This window comes from Somniosus microcephalus, chromosome 2 (assembly GCF_052327205.1).
Source record: "Somniosus microcephalus isolate GS21.2 chromosome 2, FLI_Smic_1.0, whole genome shotgun sequence".
Taxonomy (NCBI): Eukaryota; Metazoa; Chordata; class Chondrichthyes; order Squaliformes; family Somniosidae; genus Somniosus; species Somniosus microcephalus.
In genome coordinates, this window is record NC_140988.1 from 36,817,473 (window position 1) to 36,831,528 (window position 14,056).

A 14,056-nucleotide genomic window follows, 5' to 3' on the forward strand; every position below is an offset into this window, starting at 1 on the left:
ATTAACGATCTAGACGAGGGAACTAAATGTAATATCTCCAAGTTTGCAAATGACACAAAGCTGGGTGGGCATGTGTGCTGTGAGGAGGATGCCGAGAAACTCATGTATGATTTGGACAGGTTGGGTGATTGGGCAGATGCATGTATAATGTTGATAAATGCGAGGTATCCACTTTGGTGGCAAAAACAGGAAGACAGATTATTATCTGAACGGCAATAGATTGGGAGAAGGGGAAGTGCAACCAGACCTGGGTGTCCTTGTGCACCAGTTGCTGAAGGTAAGCATGCAGGTGCAGCAGGTGGTTAAGAAGGCAAAAGTTATGTTGGCCTTCATAGCGAGAGGATTCGAGTACAGGAGCAAGGATGACTTGCTGCAGTTCTACAGGGCCTTGTTAAGACTGCACCTTGAGTATTGTGTGCAGTTTTGGTCACCTCATCTGAGGAAGGATGTTCTTGCCATGGAGGGAGTGCAGCGAAGATTCACCAGACTGATACCTGGGATGGCAGGAATGACGTATGAGGAGAGATTGGGTCGATTGGGCTTATATTCGCTGGAGTTCAGAAGAATGAGAGGGGATCTCATTGAAACTTATAAAATTCTAACAGGACAAGACAGACTAGATGCAGGTAGGATGTTCTCGATGGCGGGGGAGTCCAGAACCAGGGGTCACAGTCTAAGGATAAGGGGTAAGCCATTTAGGACAGAGATGAGGAGGAATTTCTTCACCCAGAGAGTGGTGAACCTGTGAATTCTCTAACACAAAAGGCAGTTGAGGCCAATTCATTAAATATATTCAAGAAGGAGTTAGATATATTTCTTAATGCTAAAGGGATCAAGGGATATGGGGAGAAAGCAGGGACAGGGTACTGAATTTGGATGATCAGCCATGATCTCATTAAATGGCGGAGCAGGCTCGAGGGGCCGAATGGCCTACTCCTGCTCCTATCTTCTATGTTTCTATGTTAATTGTTTGAAAGGCATCACCGACAGCAGCAACAGCACGGTCTTTTTGGGAGCCTGTGGTACTGACAGGCGTGGAGCAGAAAATCATCGCCTAGATTAATCTATTGTGAGATGGAAAAAGTGATCCTGTTGAAAGTAAAGAGAAAATCTATGAAGTATGAAAGAGAGAGAGAGAATCTGGTGAGCAGGGGCTAGAGGGAGATAAACCATGTTGAAGGAAGTAAGACATCTCTGTACTGTTAGGAATGGGAGGAATGGCTGCCACCAAAAATAGCAATAAAAAAAATGAATGTGGAGCCAGAAGAATCAGGAGTGCTCCTCTCAGCTGCACAGCACTCCTGAGGGCGGCTGCTGGCCATGATCAGCCCCTTTCCTGCTGTTCTCCCCCATCTCAGCTGACCCCCATCCCTCCGGTGCTTACCTCTGGCCACTGTTGGCAAGGCAGGTGACCCGAAATTCGATCCTGCAGAAGGACAGGCATGACAGGCATTGGAAACTACACAGATGAGACTCGAGGCCCAATTTCGGGCTGGCCTCAGTCCTCCCGGCTCCAGCCGCTGATGAATTTCTACCGCAGAATTCTTTTAATCACTATGAGCAATGCCAGATCTTCAGCTCTTTCAGCAAGGCATACATTTTATTAGAGACTGTAGTGTGGCGCATACTGTGCCAGCACTCAATGCTACCTTGTGCATTTCTGCAAGTGCTATAATACCATTTGAGCTGGAGTGTAATCGTATATAAAGTTCCCTAAAATGCTGCCAGTAATGGATTTATCCTTTTACTTTTTATAGGCAGTTGTGTGTTTAAAGTTGATGTAAATTCAATAACAAAATCAATTACAATTAAGTGCAATTAAGGGTAAAGAACTGGCACTCAAGCCATTTTTGTTGTAACGCGATTGGCTTCATGAATGCTTGGCAACAGTTTAATAAAAAATGTTCCGGTGGTAGTTCATTGGAGGTGTAAACCATTTCTACCGGGACGCGTGCAATTATCGCCAAAATAACAGTAATTCAGGTGAACATTGGTCGAGGCCCATTTTTTCCAGCGGCGCTTCAACAACACGTGGCCCAACCAGGAGGCCCGGCACCAGTGCACAATTGATCTTGGAGCCTCTTCAGCATTATTTGCATGAGCTGCAGCTGCTTGTTATACCTCCACAAGTAGCTTGCGTATTTTACTAAGATGAAAATAGGGCCGCTTGCCTCGTCTTAAGCAACCCAAAGGTAAGTCGTAGGAGGGGGCTTGGAGTGGGAATAGGGAGGCTGGGGGGGTGGGGTGGTGGGGGGACGGGGATGATCGCAAGGACTGTAGAGTCAGAGAAACACTCCTACTCCTTCTGGCTCCACAGGAACACTTTTTTAATTTAATAAAATAGTAAACTTACTGACATGAATCAGTCATTCATGAAAGAAAGACTTATGAAATAATACTGAGCAGCCTACGGGTGGCGCTGTCCAGGGAGAGTATAAATACTCGGGCATGGGCCCAGCTTGCGCAGGACATTCTTAACAGGAACTAGTGAAGGACACAACTAGATCTCCATGTTGTAAAACAGTTGATTAAAGCTTTGTTTAACACTTAGACCAAGTGCCTAGTAGTTTTCTTATGTCACTTACCTGTTGTCGGCAGGCCGCTGTTTAGGCCACAATGGCCGCTGTAGTACGCTGTGCGGGCTAAATCAGCTCCTGCTCCACTCATCAAAAAACAATTCCCCAGGAGACCCTTAAACAGACGCTAGGCCCCTCATTAACCTCTGCCAGGAGCCTAACAACTGTTTTAAATGACAGCCCAGGACACCTTAAAGGTGGGCCTGACTAACTTAGCAGTGGCCCGAACCCATGTGCAGATTCGATGCGGGCCATCTCGCTGCTAAATTTGTCATCCAAGACAGCCAATCTAGCGCCTGCCCACTTTTGAGGAGGTGGTTGCTCAGGCCCCTCCCAGACCCCATGGTGTCCCCTCTTGGCCCCCCTGTGTAAGGGAGGCATTCCTGAATTGATTTTAAATTCTCCAGTCCTGAGGGATGGGTCGTGTCTTTGATCTGGACCCCACGGTGGAGCCAACTTGGTCCCATCTAGAGGCTGGTTTGCCTCACCTCACCCAGCATACCAGTCTCCAGTCAAATAAGCCAAAGAAGCAGAACCTCTTTTCGCAGGGAGTCCCTGTTCCCAGTTCCGCCCCCTGCCCCGGGGCCACCCCCAGCATCATTTGCTTTTTAAGGGGCTGTCTGAGGTTCCTCCGCTTGTATGGCTGCCTGGAAAATCCCAGTACCTTGCACAACCTGGCATCACCATTTTCTGGAATTCTTCAGCAGTTACAATGGACTCCAATGGAACCCCGAAGAACAGTGCTTCCTAGTATCTGCTATTCTTTATGTGAGTTTATACAAGTGTGTGCATAATAAAATATGTAAATATATGTACATAATAATAGCCCCCATATTTCCGGGGAGGCGAAAGGGAAAAGGGGCGCGTGTCTGCGGCTGTGAAACCTGGAAATACCGGAATGGCGGAGGTCTGACAAATTTAACGGCAGGACCTCATTGGAATTTTTTTACTCTGTTGCCTGCCCGGCAGCCAGCCAGATTGAAGGATGACCAGCTGCGGGGCGGGTAAGTCTACGGTAGGAGGCCGGAGCTGGGGACGGGCCCCGGCAATCGGCGAAGATCGGGCATTGGTGGGGGGCTGTTCGGAGTGAGGCAGCGAGCAGGCAGGGAGAGATCGAGGAGTGGGTGGGCGAGAGAAACGGAGCCCCATTTAAATATTATAATCACTGACATGGCCCTCCAGAGCCGGTCACTCAGACGCCCCAAACCCGCTGCAGTTAAACAGGAAGTAGGCGTGTTCACAATGGGTTGTGGTCATGTTTCCCATTTTTCCCAAATTAACCTCCCACCGACCCCAACCTGCCCATCATGGGGGCTTTAAAATTCCTCCCATTCAAAAGGTAATGGCAGTAAACGGTCCATTGCTAAGCCATACAGACTAGGCTTAGATTCCAAATGAGATCCCTGGTCTGTGTTGATCTAGCTGACCTCACCTGGACTGGCAGCGAAGGTGCTACAGTTTGCCTCTGCATACCTGGGATAGGAAGTAGAAAAATCTCCTATTGGCTATGCTGCAACCCAGTAGAAAGTAAGTATGGCCGAGATTTGGTCACCTCGGTGGGTCTGGGGCGGGCGGTGTCCCTGGCGGGTCGCGCACCCACTGCTGGCTCTATCCCGCTGTGCAGAATGAACTTACCTTAATGGGGCTTGTTAAGCCTGCCCAGTGTGTCTCCCGGCCCAATTAGAAGGAGCGGGTCTGGTGACATCATTCATGATGTGTCTTGAGCCAAGCATCAAGTGAAGTAAATGTGGCCATGGTGAGGCCATCCCTAGCCTCCCGGGCAGCAATATGCTCGGGTGCTGATGCCCTCTGCCCTGTGCAACATCAGGTGATTGCGGAGAAGGTTGGTGCTGTTGTTGGTGTTACTGGTGTGCCTGGTGCTGCTGGTGTTGGGGCTGATTGTGGTCGGATTCTGAGGACTAAGGTGAGACAGTATAAAGGGCACCCATGTTGATGGAATAGATGGCAGGTGAAGTAGAGATGACAGAAGCGATCTGTCAATGGTGAGAGAGTTCTTCCAATGAGTGGAAAGGGGAAAGCCTGCAGAATCTGTGCTGGAGATGGACTGAGAAAGAGCCTGTGGCTGAGGAAAGTGAGGATCTGTCAGGTGGGAGCTTTTACTGTACATTTGAAGCTGTCAAGTAATCAGCAGGAGGAATGGCCACTGAACCACGCCTCAGGTTGACAGTTGTGGTACCCGCACAGTGCGGTTCCCGTGGTCATGCAGTTAAAGTCAAAAGGTAAGTTAAAAAAGCCTGTTAAGCATCTGTGAACTAGATGCAAATGATTTTATTTGGATCGCCCACCGCTGCCGGCCGGGTCTGCTCAGCGTTGACAGACCCGACATTGGGAAAGGCGTGTGGCAGCGGGTTGACAGCAGGTTCCTGAACCACTGTCAAAAAATGTTTTTTCCCACCCAACCTGCCAACAATCCCGCCCGCTAACTCCCCACAATATCTCAGCCTATATGTGGATATTGGGTGTGGACATGATTAGGATTGAACTTGGCTGTAAGGTCACACCAATAGAATGGTTGGCTGATGCTCACTGTTACATAAAGAATGGCCACTTGGACAAGGCACCAATGGCCCGCTGTGGCCTGTGGAAATGTACCCTGTCATTATTTGGGGGCAGGGGAGAGGGTTGCAGGTATTTAGCTATCTGTCATGATGGACAACGTCAAAATCAGTAAAGCAGCTACTGCAGAGGTAAAGAGAGTCCATCTAAGAAGTAAATGGATGGCAGGTTTAAATGTTAAATATCTGAATTGTGTTCCCCCTGCAGTTTAAATTAGATACATGAGCCCTGAATCTCCATGGAGGTTCAGCCAGTTTTTCTGCCGTAAATCCAGTGAGAGACTGACAAAATCTGCAGGAAAATGGCAGAAACCCGGTCACATTGGGACTCAGCCAATTCTGCTTTTTCTTTGCCTTGTAATGGCCATAACTTCCATCTGCCACTTACAAGACAACTGACAGGCAGGGGGTAGGGGCAAAGGTGGGGGACTCTCTCAGACAGGAGTTCCCTCTCCCGGGTCCTCAGCATTGTAGTAATAGTCGGTACACCGAGTGACTGGAGGCTACTACAACACCAGCCTCCGCAAAAGCCAATGCAGGCCCCACTGGTGGGGTACAGGCCAAACAGGTGGCCTGGATGGCTGAAGAAGGTAAATTATTGTTTTTTACAACTTTATGCAGATTAACATTCTTGCTCAAGGGATCGAGGGAAATGTTGGATCGGGCGGAGCCTGAGCAAACCATCCCCCCACCCCACCCACTGATATACCAAAGCCAAAGTTTCTAGCGGCAGGTGGGCACCAAAGCCATGTCCATTGTGTTGCTTGTACCCGTCTATCATTTAAATGAGTTGCCCTCCCACTGACACTGAAAACTCCAGCAGGGTCAACGCTAGAGGGCACCACCAGGCATGTCAAGTTAGGTTCAAAACTGACTCGGAGACAGGAAGCAGAGGGTAATGGTTGATGGGTATTTTTGCGACTGAAAGGTTGTTTCCAGTGGGGTTGTGCAGGGCTCAGTACTAGGTCCCTTGCTTTTTGTGGTATATATCAACGTTCTTGACTTGAATATAAGGGGTATGATTAAGAAGTTTTCAGATGATACTAAAACCGGCTATGTGATTGATACTGAAGAAGGAAGCTGTAGACTGCAGGAAGATATCAATAAATTGGTCAGGTGGGCAGAACAGTGGCAAATGAAATTCAATCCGGAGAAGTGTGCATTTGGGGAGGGCTAACAAGGAAAGGGAATACACATTAAATGGTAGGACACTGAGTAGTGTGGAGGAACAAAAAGACTTTGGAGTGCATGTCCACAGGTAGCAGGCCAAGTGGATAAGGTGGTTAAGAAGGCATACGGAATGCTTGCCTTTATTAGCCGTGGCATAGAATACAAGAGCAGGGGGGTTATGCTTCAACTGTATAAAACACTAGTTAGGCCTCAGCTAGAGTACTGCGTGCAGTTCTGGTCACCACATTACAGGAAAGATGTGATTGCACTAGAGAGGGTACAGAGGAGATTTACAAGGATGTTGCCGGGAGTAGAGAATCTTAGCTATGAGGAAAGACTGGATAGGCTGGGTCTGTCTTCCTTGGAAAATAGGAGGCTGAGGGGAGACCTTATTGAGGTGTATAAAGTTATGAGGGGTATAGATAAAGTGGATAATAAGGACCTATTTCCTTTAGCAGAAGGGTCAAAAACCAGGGGGCACAGATTTAAAGTAATTGGTGGAAGGTTTAGAGGGGATTTGAGGGGAAATGTCTTCACCCAGATGGTTGTGGGGGTCTGGAACTCACTGCCTGAAAGGGTGGTAGATGCAGGAACCCTAACCACATTAAAAAGTACTTGGATGTGCACTTGGGATGTTGTAACCTGCAGGGCTACAGACCAAGAGCTGGGAAGTGGGATTAGGCTGGATACCTCTTTGTTGGCCGGCGTGGACACGATGGGCCGAAATGGCCTCCTTCCATGCTGTAACTTTCTTTGATTCTATGAATCTATGATAATCGACCTGAGGGATTTCAGGGTCATGGCTGGAATCACATCATCTCCGAGAAATATTGTGTGTGGTGCTCAACAGAAATCGATATGGGTTCAAGGTCAATGTCAGATGTGGTTAGATGACAGTCCTTTACAATTTTATAGATACATTTCATTTTTACATCCATAGACTAATTGTGCCAAGCAAAACCGAGGAGTTGGAATTTTTCTGCAGCCAACAAAGGTCATGGATCAAAAGAACATGGAATAATTTCAACAAGAGTGCATACAGGAAAATCTTTGAAACAACTATCTAAATGCAGAAATGGCACTGAGGTTCTCAAAGAGTTAAAGCTTTTATTTAAATTTGGGCATGCAAAGCTGAGCTGAAGATTCTGAGAGGGAGGCCCCATCCACAGACTAAACCTCTCTCTCTCTCTCCCATGGTTTTATAAGTGTCTGCAATGAGTTACCCTCTCCATCGTGCCCCTACTGATAGAAACAGTTGTCTAACTGTATCGGCTAAAGGATACAGTTTATCCCTCCATCTATTTGAATTTGATACCAAAGCTGGCTACACTTACTTTATGGAAACAATAGTGAGGAGTCAGTGACTGCTGTTGTGTTTTGATAGAGAGGGGACAGTGCCGTGGCAAACTAGATTGGCCTTCATAACTAGGCGCAAACCACATAAAAGGCAAGCAGCCATTGACTGTGTTTTGTGGCTGGCCTATGCTTTGTGACAGAACAAAACCAGAAATGCAGCGTGAGAGGTAAGCTCTCTACAGTTATACGGCATCATACAAAAAAGTTTTTTCTTTGCTTCGATTTGTAAAATGGCAATGGGTTCATTAAAGTGTTCAACAAATTGAAAACGAAAAGACATCACATTAATTTTAACCCAGAGCCATCAGTTATGGGGAAAAAACTGGGGTGGTTGGGGATTAAATTGGACAGCTCTTTCAAAGAGCCAGCACAAGAATGATGGGCCAAATGGCCTCCTTCTCTACTGTAAGATACTATGATTCTGTGATCAGGGTCGATTCTCTTCTTTGGCACTTGAGGAACACTCATTTTTATGTTAGAAACACTTTCCATTAAGCCAGTAACCATTTAAATAGTTGCAATTATTATGGATCAACATTAAAAAGCCAGTAAGGAAATTGTCTTTTTTTACAATATAATAATAATAATAATAATAAATGTTTTCTGGAATGATAGTACTGTTTTCCTTTCAGTTATTGTCATTAGATTAGCAACAGAAATCACACTCCTTGCACGTATATGTGTATTTGACCTTGCTACATCATTGTTCCCGTACAATCAGCCAGCATAACTTAGCACTCTCCATTTATATCACTACGCAACTGGAGCCAATATGATTTTGCAAGGGCAGCACAATGAGGGTATAATTCAGAATCTCATTAAAGATACTTTCCTTCACAGTAATCTGCAAGTGTTATGTAGCATTGCTCATGTTAACTGCCTCAAAACAAAAAACACTTAACCAAGTTATAATTTGTATGGCTGTGTTATTGAGGTTGTTTTACTTGATACCACTGACTAGGAATTGTTCTTTTTCCTCAGGGTATATACAACAAAACAAAAAGCAAGGGAGTACTCCTCCCCCTCCCCCACCCCCGGTGTCCTGACCAATATGTATCCCTCAACCAAGATCACCAAAACCGATTATCTGGTCATTATCTCATTACTGTTTGTGGGAGCTTGCTGTGCGCAAATTGGCTGCCGTGTTTCCTACATTACAACAGTGGCTACACTTCAAAAGTACTTAATTGACTGTAAAGCGCCTTGAGATGTCCTGAGGTAGTGAAAGGTGCTATATAAATGCAAATTCCTTTTATAACAAGTGCAAGAATGGCACAAGCTCAAACTGTGGAGTGTAAATCAGGACTGGGCACAGTCAACAGTATAATTTGAACTCTGCCACACAATCCGTAGACAAGATTAAAATAGCTGGTCAAGGATTTCAAGGATTCTACTGAACCAGCGTAATCAAACATATTAAAGGAAAAAATCCCATTCATCGGACTCTGATTTTCCTACAATTTTCCATAATAACTGTAATAATGATTGTATTTTAGGCAACCCTTCTCCATCATAAGGAAAGGGCACAGTATTGTTGGAAGAAATGTTGGTAATTATGGATATATAAATTCCCATCATAATGTGTGCTTCAAATACACATGCCGCTATGAATAGGCTTTTTGTACTGCTATAATGATGTAGGCAGTCGCTAATTTCTAAAGTCTGGTCCACTGTTTCTGGTAGATTTCAGTGAGGGTGTTTCAAGCTGCAGTTCATAGTTTTGTGATTGCATTTTTATAGAATTATTATTTGATCATTTACATGTTAAGTGTTCGATAGGCTTTGTAAATGTTTACTCAGACAAAACCTTTTATGCAAGAATCCAGCTTTCAGTACAACATTAATTTACATAAGAACACAAGAACATTTAGAAACAACAAAAGGACCTTTAGACCCGACAAGTTCCATGTTCCAAAAATAAATCACCCCACATGCCCACTTTCTCACACTTGAGATGATGGGCCACAATTTGCGGCCCCTACGTGCATGCGAAGCTTCTGCCCAGTGAATGCCCATGAAATTCTTATGTCTGATAAAAGCAGATGTAAAAATAATTTTTTATCAATCATATATACATTAAAAAACCTGTGCAATGAGTTAAGGAGGGAATGGTAGCATAGTGGTAATGTTACTGGGCTAGTAATCCAGAAGCCTGGACTAATGATCTCAGAAATGTAAGTTCAAATCTTATCCACAGGAATTTAAATTCAGTTAATTCAATAAATCTGAAATAAAAAGCTAGTAACAATAATAGTAGCCATGAAACTATCGGATTGTCGTAAAAACCCATCTGGGTCACTAATGTATTTTAGGGAAGGAAATCTGCCATCCTTACCCGGTCTGGCCTATATGTGGCTGCGAGACCCACAGCAATGTGGTTGACTCTTAACTGCCCTCTGAAATGGCCTAGCAAACCAATCAGATGTAGCAAACCACTATGCAACACAATAATAAGAACAAAGCCGGATGGACCACCCAGCTATGGACACGGTACCTAAAAATGAGGTGCCAACCTGGGGAAGCAGCATGCTATAGGCAGGGCTAAGTGATCCCACAATCAACGGCAGTCCTGCCACATCCAGTTGTGAACCATTAAACAACTGACAGGAGGAGGAGGAGGCTTCATGAATATCCCCATCCTCAATGATGATGGAGCCCAGCACGTGAGTGTAAAAGACAAGGCAACCATCTTGGTGCCGAGTGGATGATCCATATCGACCTCCTCCTGAAGGCCCCACATCACAGAAGCCAGTCTTCAGACAATTCGATTCACTCCACGTGATATCAAGAAACAGCTGAGTGCACTGGACTATGGCCCGCAACAACATCCTGGCTATCGTGCTGAAGACCTGTGCTCCAGAAATAGCCAAGCTGTTCCAGTACAGCTACAACACTGGCATCTATCCGACAATGTGGAAAACTGTCCAGGACAAATCCAATCCAGTCAATTACTGGCCCATCAGTCTAGTCGCAATCATCAGCAAAGTGATGGAAGGTGTCATCGGCAGTGCTATCAAGTGGCACTTTACTCACCAATAACCTGCTCACTGTTTGGGTTCCACCAAGACCACTCGGCTCCTGACCTCATTACAGCCTTGGTCTAAACATGGAGCTGAATTCAAGAGGTGAGGTCAGAGTGACTGCCCTTGACATCAATGCAGCATTTGACTGAAAGTGGCATCAAGAGGCCCTAGTAAAACTGAAGTCAATGGGAATTGGGGTGAAAACACTCCACTGGCTGGAATCATACGTAGCACAAAGGAAGATGGTTGTGGTGGTTGAAGATCAATCATCACAGCCCCAGGACATTGCTGCAGGATTTCCCCAGGGAAGTATCCTACCCAATCATCTTTAGCTGCTTCATCAATGACCTTCCCTCCAACATAAGGTCAGAAATGGGGATGTTCGCCGATGACCGCACAGTGTTCAGTGCCATTCACAACTCCTCAGATAATGAAGCAGTCTATGTCCGCATGCAACAAGACTTGGACGACGTTCAGGCTTGGGCTGATAAATATCAGGTAACATTCGTGCCACACAAATGTCTATCTCCCACAAGCGAGAGCCTAACCACCTCCCCGTGACATTCAACGGCATTAACATTGCTGAATCCCCCACCATCAACTTCCTAGGGGTCACCATAGACCAGAAACTTAATGGACTAGCCACATAAATACTATGACAACAAGAGCAGGTCAGAGGCTAGGTATTCTGCAATGAGTGTCTCACTTCCTGACTCCCCAAAGCCTTTCCACCATTTACAAGCATGAGTGTGATGGAATACTCTCCACTTGCCTGGATGAGTGCAGCTCCAACAACACTCAAGAAGCTTGACACCCTCCAGGACAAAGCAGCCTGATTGATTGGCACCGCATCCACCACCTTAAACATTCACTCCCTCCACCACTGGCGTACTGTGGCTGCAGTGTGTACCATCTACAAGATGCACTGCAGCAACTCGCCAAGACCTCTTCAGCAGCACCTCCCAAACCCGTGACCTCTTCCACCTAGAAGGACAAGGGCAGCAGGGGCATGGGAACACCACCACCTCCAAGTTCCCCTCCAAGTCGCCAACCATACTGACTTAGAAATATATCGCCGATCCTTCATCATCGTTGGGTCAAAATCCTGGAACTCCCTCCCTAACAGCACTGTGGGAGTACCTTCACCACACGGACTGCAGCAGTTCAAGGCGGCGGCTCACCACCACAAGGACAGTTAGGGATTTGCAACAAATGCTGGCTTTGCCAGTGACACCCACATTCCATAAACAAATCTTAAAAAGCTATTTTTAGCCCCTTTAAAACATTTAAATTTATTTTTCAAAAAAATTAATTTTTGTATTAAATATTTAAATAAATGGCATTTTAATTAATTTTAAATATGTAATGTTTTTTTTTCATTTATTTGATGTGTAGATGTATTTTTTTGGGATATTCCCATTCATGCTTATGGGATTTCCGTACATACGGAATCCCCATAAGCATAAATGGGGACCCCCCTTCTGCCATTCGTCAGGCTGGCCCACGTGATCCCAGGGGTGCTTGCGATCCACATGCGCTCCTGGGATACATGGGCCTCTACCCGCGGGTACCCGGAGAGGCCCAGGACCGCGAGTCTCCGTACCTCCCGGACCACCAGGTACGTGGGCATTTTACATCATTCCATTACAGAGTTTGCTGGCACTTGCACGATCTGATCATTTTCACCAAATACAGCACACCCAATCGATCTTCCTGATATCATTAAAGGACTGGCTGCTGTATTTTCATTGCTGCTTACAAAATTGCTATCTTAGAAATCACACATTTCAAACCTGTGTTTTCCTGTGATTTTGGTAGTCGTTCATTAATTATGGAGAATAAAGATATGTTTTCTCCTGTTTTCATGAAGAGTTCCGGAACAGCAGACCCTAGGTTGGGGAACCAAGGGATGAGAAGCAGACTCTTGGAGTAGTTCCAAGATCCTACACTCCCAGCACTCTCTAAACTTTTCCTCATAACCTAAATTCCCAATACCCAGAATCACTTTGTTCCTTACAAAGTGCCTCGTTATACAGCCCGGCCGATTTTCTTTTCCATTAACTTCAATAGAAAAGAAAATTCAGCAGGATATTTAACGGGCAGCCGATCCAATATCGTCAGTTTTCTGCACTCCACTAAAGTTGAAAGTTACCCTCGTTCTCTCTTTTAATAATTGGTCTGTTTTGAGGAATTTCTTTGTTTCCTGTATTTTATTTTGTTCTTGCCCATTGTTTGACGTTGTCTTGCTAGCTCCTTACCTAGTCCTGTTGCTCAGTGCTCCTGCTATTAATAAATCATTTCTGCCAAAGGCTGGGTGAGTTCTGGACTCAACACTGTTCAATTTGAAGCATATTTCCTCGAGTCATCGGGACAATCTTCTTTATTGTGCTTTTTTTTAGCTTTTAATTTTTAAAGCTTTTTATCTGTGTCGGTGTTTTCCACCCTAATTACCTGGTACACTGGCCTCTCCCCCATTTGGTCAAACTTATTCGCCACAAAAATGCGCAAGGTACCTAATTTCAATGCAGAGTCAAAAACTAGCTGAAATTGAAATAATTTTGCTGTGTTCTTCCTCCCTCTGTGCACACCTACATAGATACGCAGGCACCCACATACACACTGAAAAATTGTTCTCCTCCCCCTACAGAACACTACAGCTATCAAGTGGCACCACATTAAAGGTAATCACTGTGCTATGAAAAAAAAGTCTATCAAATATTGTATCATTAAATTATTCAGAAAATATTGCAGTATTTCTTCTAAAACTAATAATTTGACTCTCCTCTACAGGAGTATTTGTGATATGAACCAGGGTAATCTCAACTAAGGTCATTTCTTTTGAAATAACGTAAGTGCTTTTGGCATTCTAGCACAAAAAAATGAATGCATTGTCTAATTTTACAGATAAACAATTCCACTGCAGTTATTCATTCTGTCAGATAAAATCCTTTTAGTCTGAATTTTTCTTGATTCTTGAATTTTTTTTGGTTTTCTTGGGTAAACAGTTTCCTGCAGGGAGCACTTCAGCTTACAACAACCTATTGCTCAGCCCTCTAGATGCAGAGTCAGTCTTACAGTGGGCGCGTTTCTTTATCAAAGCCCCGTATATGAGAACCAGGAGTAAGCAGTTGGTGACAAGCTAGACCTGAAAGAGCATTGGACTTGGACAACTAGAATGTCAAGGTGGCTAACATATTGCAAGATGTCCCATCTAGGTCCTTCCACCATTTTAAAGGCAGATGCCCATCATGATGCCCAGTTAATAAGAAAATCCCAAGGCTTGAAGTGAGCTGCTAGAGGGAATTACCCAAAGGCTGCTCATGTAAACACACACTGATATATCCAGGGCTCCATG